This window comes from Microtus ochrogaster, unplaced genomic scaffold (assembly GCF_000317375.1).
Source record: "Microtus ochrogaster isolate Prairie Vole_2 unplaced genomic scaffold, MicOch1.0 UNK3, whole genome shotgun sequence".
Lineage (NCBI taxonomy): Eukaryota > Metazoa > Chordata > Mammalia > Rodentia > Cricetidae > Microtus > Microtus ochrogaster.
In genome coordinates this window covers 18488559-18495099 of record NW_004949101.1, presented here as the reverse complement: position 1 = coordinate 18495099, position 6541 = coordinate 18488559, and the positions used below count along the sequence as shown (strand labels likewise).

General features: G+C 45.5%; 1 protein-coding gene across 1 annotated transcript in view; it reads right to left on the bottom strand.

Annotated features, from left to right (window-relative positions):
• LOC113458106 overlaps window positions 1–6541 on the bottom strand; it is a 27760-nt gene that overhangs the window by 6042 nt on the left and 15177 nt on the right. Inside the window, exon 4 of the transcript XR_003378541.1 lies at window positions 4153–4262. The gene's annotated coding sequence lies outside the window, so the exon portion shown is untranslated. The remainder of the gene's footprint in view (window positions 1–4152; window positions 4263–6541) is intronic.

The window sequence follows — 6541 nt, the reverse complement described above, 5'->3', positions numbered from 1 at the left end:
TTTTGTTTTTTGTTTTGTTTTGTTTTGTTTTTTCCAATCAGGGTTTCTCTGTGGCTTTGGAGCCTGTCCTGGAACTAGCTCTGTAGACTAACAGGCTGGTCTCGAACTCACAGAGATCCACCTGCCTCTGCCTCCCGAGTGCTGGGATTAAAGGTGTGCGTCACCATCGCCCAGCTGTATCAACAATTTTTAATTAAAGAAAGAAGGAAGAAGAAGGAAGGAAAGAAAGAAAGAAAGAAGGAAGGAAGGAAGGAAGGAAGGAAGAAAGAAAGAAAGAAAGAAAGAAAGAAAGAAAGAAAGAAAGGTGGCCATGACTGAGTTGCATCACTGGTTACCAATTTATCTCCTTATTTAATAGAAAAGTTAAAGCCCAGAGTAAGGAGCCATTTACCCAAAGAAAGGCTCCATTTCTCTCACTAGAGCCTGGCATGTTCAAGTCCTGGTTCCTTGGGGTAAAGGGTGAATGAATATTCAGCAGAAGTAGCTGGGCATGGCTTGGACTTCTAGATCTGTCTGACTAGTGGCCACTGATTAATCTTAGATTGCCTCATTTCCTTCCTTGGCCAAGGAACTCTTGTTTAGAGAAAGCAGCCTCTCCTAGGACACAGGATACTCCTTTTCCTTGGTGAGTCATAGGCTCCGAACCCACTGTGGACAGCTTGACTTCAAGGCAAGAATCTTCTCTGCTCCTGCTTTTTCCAACCAACACCTCCATCAGTGGCACTTCACTCCTTGGCTAACTCCTTGTAACTTAAATTAGCGTCCCTAGACATGTTATACACTCCTTGAAATGGGACGGTAAGGATCCAGAGGATTGCCCATCTTCAATCCTCAAAGCTCATAAGGAAACGGGTAGAGGTTTTTCCATTCTTAATTAGGGTGTCTACTACTGTGGTGAAACACCATGACCAAAAGCAACTTGGGGAGGACAAGGCTTATTTCACTCACAGTTCTATAGAATAGTTCATCATCAAAAGCAGTGAAGGCAGGAACTCATGCAGGGCAGGAACCTGGGGGCAGAGCTGATGCAGAGGTCATGGAGGGGTGCTGCTTACTGGCTTGCTCCTCATGGCTTATTCAGACTGCTTTCTTTTTTTTTTTTTTTTTCCTTTTTGTTTTTCAAGACAGGGTTTCTCTGTGTAACAGGCCTAGCTGTCCTGGCTGTCCTGGAACTAGCTCTTGTAGACTAAGTTGGCATCAAACTCACAGAGATCCAGCTACCTCTGCCTCCAGAGTGCTGGGATTAAAAGCATACTCCACCACTGCCTGGCGCAGACTGCTTTCTTATAGAACCCAGGACCACCAGCCCAGGGATGGTACCACTACAAAAGGTTGGACCCTCCTGTGCCAATCACCAATAAAGAAAATGCCCGACAGACTTGCCTATAGCCTGAATTTATGGAAGCATTTTCTTAATTGAGGTTTCCTCTTCTCAGATGACTTCAGCCTGTGTCAAGTTGACATAAAACTAGCCAGCACAGGCACAGAGCATGGTTTTCCTGCCACGTGTGCAGGTCTCATGGATGCTGCATGTGCTGGCAGAGATCTTATAAGTGGCTTTTCAGAAGTCAGCGTGTTTTGGCATTGTGTCCACCTCCAGGAGAATGAGCAGGCCAGAGCTCGGCTGTGGATGTTTCCTTAGCCTCAGCCCCCTTCGGAGTAGCTGGAATTGTGCTATAGCTACACAACAGCTCACAAGGCTACACCTTTAGGTCTCAGGCCTGTATCTGGAATAGAGCCCTGGGAAGAATGTCATTTCCTTGTTGCTATGACTAACTCCAGCGAGGATTAACACATAACAAATCCCTTTGTCATGGGCTCTTGCTTGTCCAGCTCCTCCCAGCCAGCAGACACAGAAGGTGGCAGAGGTAGTAGCGGCGGTAGAGGTGGAGGTGGCGAGGCAGTCCTGAAAAACTAATCTTGAAGAAATTACCCCAAAAATACCTCCTAGGGGAAGAAGTAAGTGGCGTGTACCTATTTGTTCAAGGAAAAAGGAACAGAAATAGAAAGAAGACAAAGAAAGCGGAGACTAATGAGATTAGCTACCTGCAGGGCATGGCAGAGAAAGGATGGAAAGGATAAGTGGATGAAGCGGGAACAGGACTCTCTACACAGAGCCTTTGTTCTGACCTACGTTAGGAGCGAAATTAATGAAATAAAATTTGGAAGGAGATGGAGGACCCTAAAATCAAATTAAAAAAAAAACAAAAATACTTTAAAAACATGTTTTTTGACCGCCATCTTATCACTTTATAACAAAACTTTTATTATGCATGAATCAATTAATTAAAAATTAATTTAATCTGTCATTTCCTTGAGTGATTGGTGCTGTGACTACTTTGACAAGGGCAGAGATGCATCATGGTTGTTTCAAGCCTTCTAAAGGTCCCCACAACTGAAGCCAGATTCTCTGTCAGACTAATGCGAGAGCTCAGTCCTGAGACCCCATTACATACTCCTTTCTGGAGCAGGCACGGAGGATAAGTTCAGTGTCCCCCAGGTTCCAGGAATCAGTGAGCTCAGGGACAAACATTTAACATCAGGAGGTTACACAGCAGGGGACCAACGATTCCTTTTACTACCCATAAATACTTCAGTACCAATAGGATCTATGAATTCCGAGAACTCTTTTCCTGAAAGATAAGGAATTTGAGATAATCCTTATTGGTAGGATTCAGACAGGTACAGGAAAAAAAAAGAGGGAAATCCAAACAGCGGAACTCACTGAGAGCAAGGCAGGAGCTTGGGCAGGGAGTGAAGAGTAGGCATTATATGTAATACAATTGTATATGTATCCCTTATGTATACAATCAAATATGACTTTCCAGTGACCTCTCAGAGTTCCCAGGCTCATAGGAGGAAGAAGCCCACATGAGGCTGGAGTATAGTTATATAGTTATTAAGTTCCTGTCTCCACATCTTAGTCCTGCGTGATGGGTATTTGCCTTGCCCCTTTCTAATGACTGGCTCATGACGACCTAGGGAAAGATAGATACACAGCACCCTATGTTGAAAACGTGTTTTTGCATAAAGGAGAGAGAAAGTGCTCGCTCCTTTGGTTGGTCTCACTCTTTTCTTCCTCTCTGGTGTCAGTGCTGAGAAGCAGAAGTAGGAAGACAGGCCACTCCCTGTTTGCAAAGCAGGAAATCAAAGTTCTCCATCCTGCTGTGTTTCTCTGCAGTCAACCTGGCTGTAACCCCAGGTGTGTCAGGGGAAGCGCTGACAGGAAACCCTTCCTCCTCCTATCCCCCTTCCCCTCCCCTAGCTGTGCTGGGGCTCAGCAGGGCAAACAAAAAGTGAGAAGAGAAAGCAGGAACGCTGCATAGGGCAAAGGACTAAGCTGAGCCTGAAAGCCAGAGGTCAGCCTGGGTCTAGGCAGACAGCAAGACATAAGAAGAAAATCTAAATGTAGGGAATTCCCATCAGACCATGGGCTCACTGTGTCCTGCATCTTAATAACAATCATTATTGAGGTAAGTCTGAAAAAGCCTTGGGGAGGGAGCAAAGGCAACATCTGGCCTCCAAGTTGCCGTCCTCTATTGCTCCCTTCTCTTTCAAACAAACACATGGTACCCACGTCTCCAAGAAGATAAAGCCAGTGTCTGCTCCCTTTTGTTCTTTTCATTCCTGTCCGCTCCCAGTGCTCTTGTATCCCTCCTCAGTACCAATGCCAAGATCCTGGTAACAGCTCCAGCCACGGGGTCTGGGCTGTGGCTTTGTATCCATGCTTCATCAGGAACATACTTTTTTCCTTCCTCCCACAGCCAGTGTCAGGACTAGCCACCAGGGCGCAAAGGTGGTGGTTTCTCCTGTGACACCCCTCAGACACTGTGGTTTTGACATCCTGTCCTGGTGGTGTATTTGTCCCCCCACGCCACCTCCAACCAGAGCTTTCCAGGTGCAGGAGCCAAATTTTGTTTTTCTCTTTCTGCTAGCTCAAGACACAGCTCTGATAATATTTGGATAACATTGGATAATATTTGAGACATGGATATTTTCCTTTAAACCAATATTTTAAAAACTTTTTCAGCCTCCACCCACACTAAGAAATACATTTTATTTCATCAACAGTTTGCACCTGCAGACAGACAGACAGACACACACACACACACACACATACCCATAACACAATTTTCAGGAAAGAATACTTACAATATTGAATGCACTCTGGTATTTTCTTTATTTCATTTCTTACCAGGCTGCCTGTGTGGGTTTGGGGATGTAGCTCAGCGGTACAGCACTTGTCCAGCAAACATGAGATCCTAGCATCAAAACCACAAAGCGCTTGTTGGGACTTAGAGGTAGAACTCTCCATCTTAAAGCACAGGGATACTCTGCCACTGCTAAACTGAGAAGAGCTTCGCACCCTAACCTTTAAGCTATATACAAGTGGGGGCTCTGGCCAGTTCTGCTTTGCAGACTGTGAACTTGGCCTCATTACAAGGAAGGAGCCCTCTTTGGGGGTTGACTGACAGTGGCGATGGCTTCCATGGTCTGGATAAGAACTCGGCTCTAGTCCTGCTTTTTGTACTTTTCCTCTTTGGTACTTTATTATTTTTTCCTTTATACCTTTAACAACTCACCCCATTTCAGAGTCTACCTGCTGCCGCAGGCTCACCTTAAGATGGCTCATCTCATGTGGTACTGTCACTCCTTCTTATGTAGGTGACCATTTGCTTCCCTGACAACCCAGATGCCACCTGGCCAGGAAAACCCAGCCATCAGGAATCTGTGAGTGAGCGAGAGGAGCTGAACTGTGGTGCCCACGGGGTTTACAGATTCCTATTTTTCAAGTGTTGCCTTCCTAGAGGGACCCAGTAGGCAAGAGCAGGGCAAGGCAAGGCACTCTGTCTCAGGGTGGCAGGAGCTGCCCTGGGCTGAGGAGCAGAGACCGGAGTTAACAGTGAGTTTACAGAACACAGTTATCCCTGCAATGCTATGTTTATACTTAATAGTTTAGAAATTAAGCTGAGGGTGCTCAGAGGCAGAGGCAGGAAGATCTCTGTGAGTTCGATGCCAGACTGATCTCCAAAGTGAGTTCCAGGACAGCCAGAGCTGTTACACAGAGAAACCCTGTCTCAACAAACTAAACCAGGGCTAGAGAGATAGCTCAGCGGTTAAGAGCATTGCCTGCTCTTCCAAAGGTCTGGAGTTCAATTCCCAGCAACCACATGGTGGCTTACAACCATCTGTAATGAGGTCTGGTGCCCTCTTCTGGCCTGCAGGCATACGTGTAGGCAGAATATTGTATACATAATAAATAAATAAATAAATAAATAAATATTAAAAAAGAAGTATATTTAAAAAAAACAAACCAAAAAGTTTAGAAATTAAGAAAATAAATCTAGACTTCAAAGACAGGGCACAAACAATGGGGCTCTGGAATGCAGGAGGCGATTGGACATTCAAAGGGAATAATGGCAGGTAATGGGCAGCCCCTTTGGGTTAACACCACCCCTGTCTAGCACAGTCTCACCCTGAATAAGATGAGAAAGGAATGCAAGGGTGGGGGAGATGTTCCCACCTCCCATCCCAATAGAGTGACATTTCAGCTATAAAGTTTTTTAGTAACTGTCAAAATAGCATCATAAAACATAATATATAAATCATGAAATTACATTACAAAATGTTGTCATGATTCTGTCTGTTGATAACAGTAATCACACATCCTTCACGAGAAAAAAGTAGCAGATACTTTTATAGTATCTGCTATAAAAGCGGGCTACATTGCAGCCTTTCGATAACAGGCCGGCCACCTCCAAGAGGAAAGCTGATGAGAAGGCTCCAGCTAGGAACTGCAGAGTCTCACATACCCTGCTCTCTGTTTTTTCAACCTTATCAAATACTTTCTAGGACAGCATTGTGCTGTTGTCAAAGGGACAACATTGGGCTGGAAAGATAACTCAGCAGTTAAGAGTGTAGTAATATGGGCAGCGGGGCTGCGTCCCCGGCACCCGGCCGCCCACATGGCTAGCTCTAGCTTTACCCCGAAATAATTACACGGACACTGTATTCTTTTAAACACCGCTTGGCCCATTATATCTAGCCTTTTCTCAGCTAACTCTCGCACCTGGACTAGCCCATTTCTAATAATCTGCTGTAGCCCACGAGGTGGCTTACCAGAGAAGATCTTAACGTGAGTCTGCCTGGAATGGGAGAATCATGGCAACTCCGCCCGGCTAGCTCAGTCAGTAGAGCATGAGACTCTTAATCTCAGGGTCGTGGGTTCGAGCCCCATGTTGGGCGCCATTTGTAGTAATATGGGCAGCGGGGCTGCGTCCCCGGCACTCGGCCGCCCACATGGCTAGCTCTAGCTTAAGAGCACGATGATTGTTCTTCCAGAGGCCTTATATTCCATTCCCAGCACCCACCTGGTGGCTAACAGTTCTTGGAACTCCAGTTCCAGAGCTGACACCCTTTTCTGACCTCCTCCGACATAACACACTGGGTATACAGACATACATACAGGCTAAAACACTTGTACATAGTTTTTTAAAAATCTCAGATTAAGGGGGAGGAAAGTAATTTTCTTTTTCTTTTT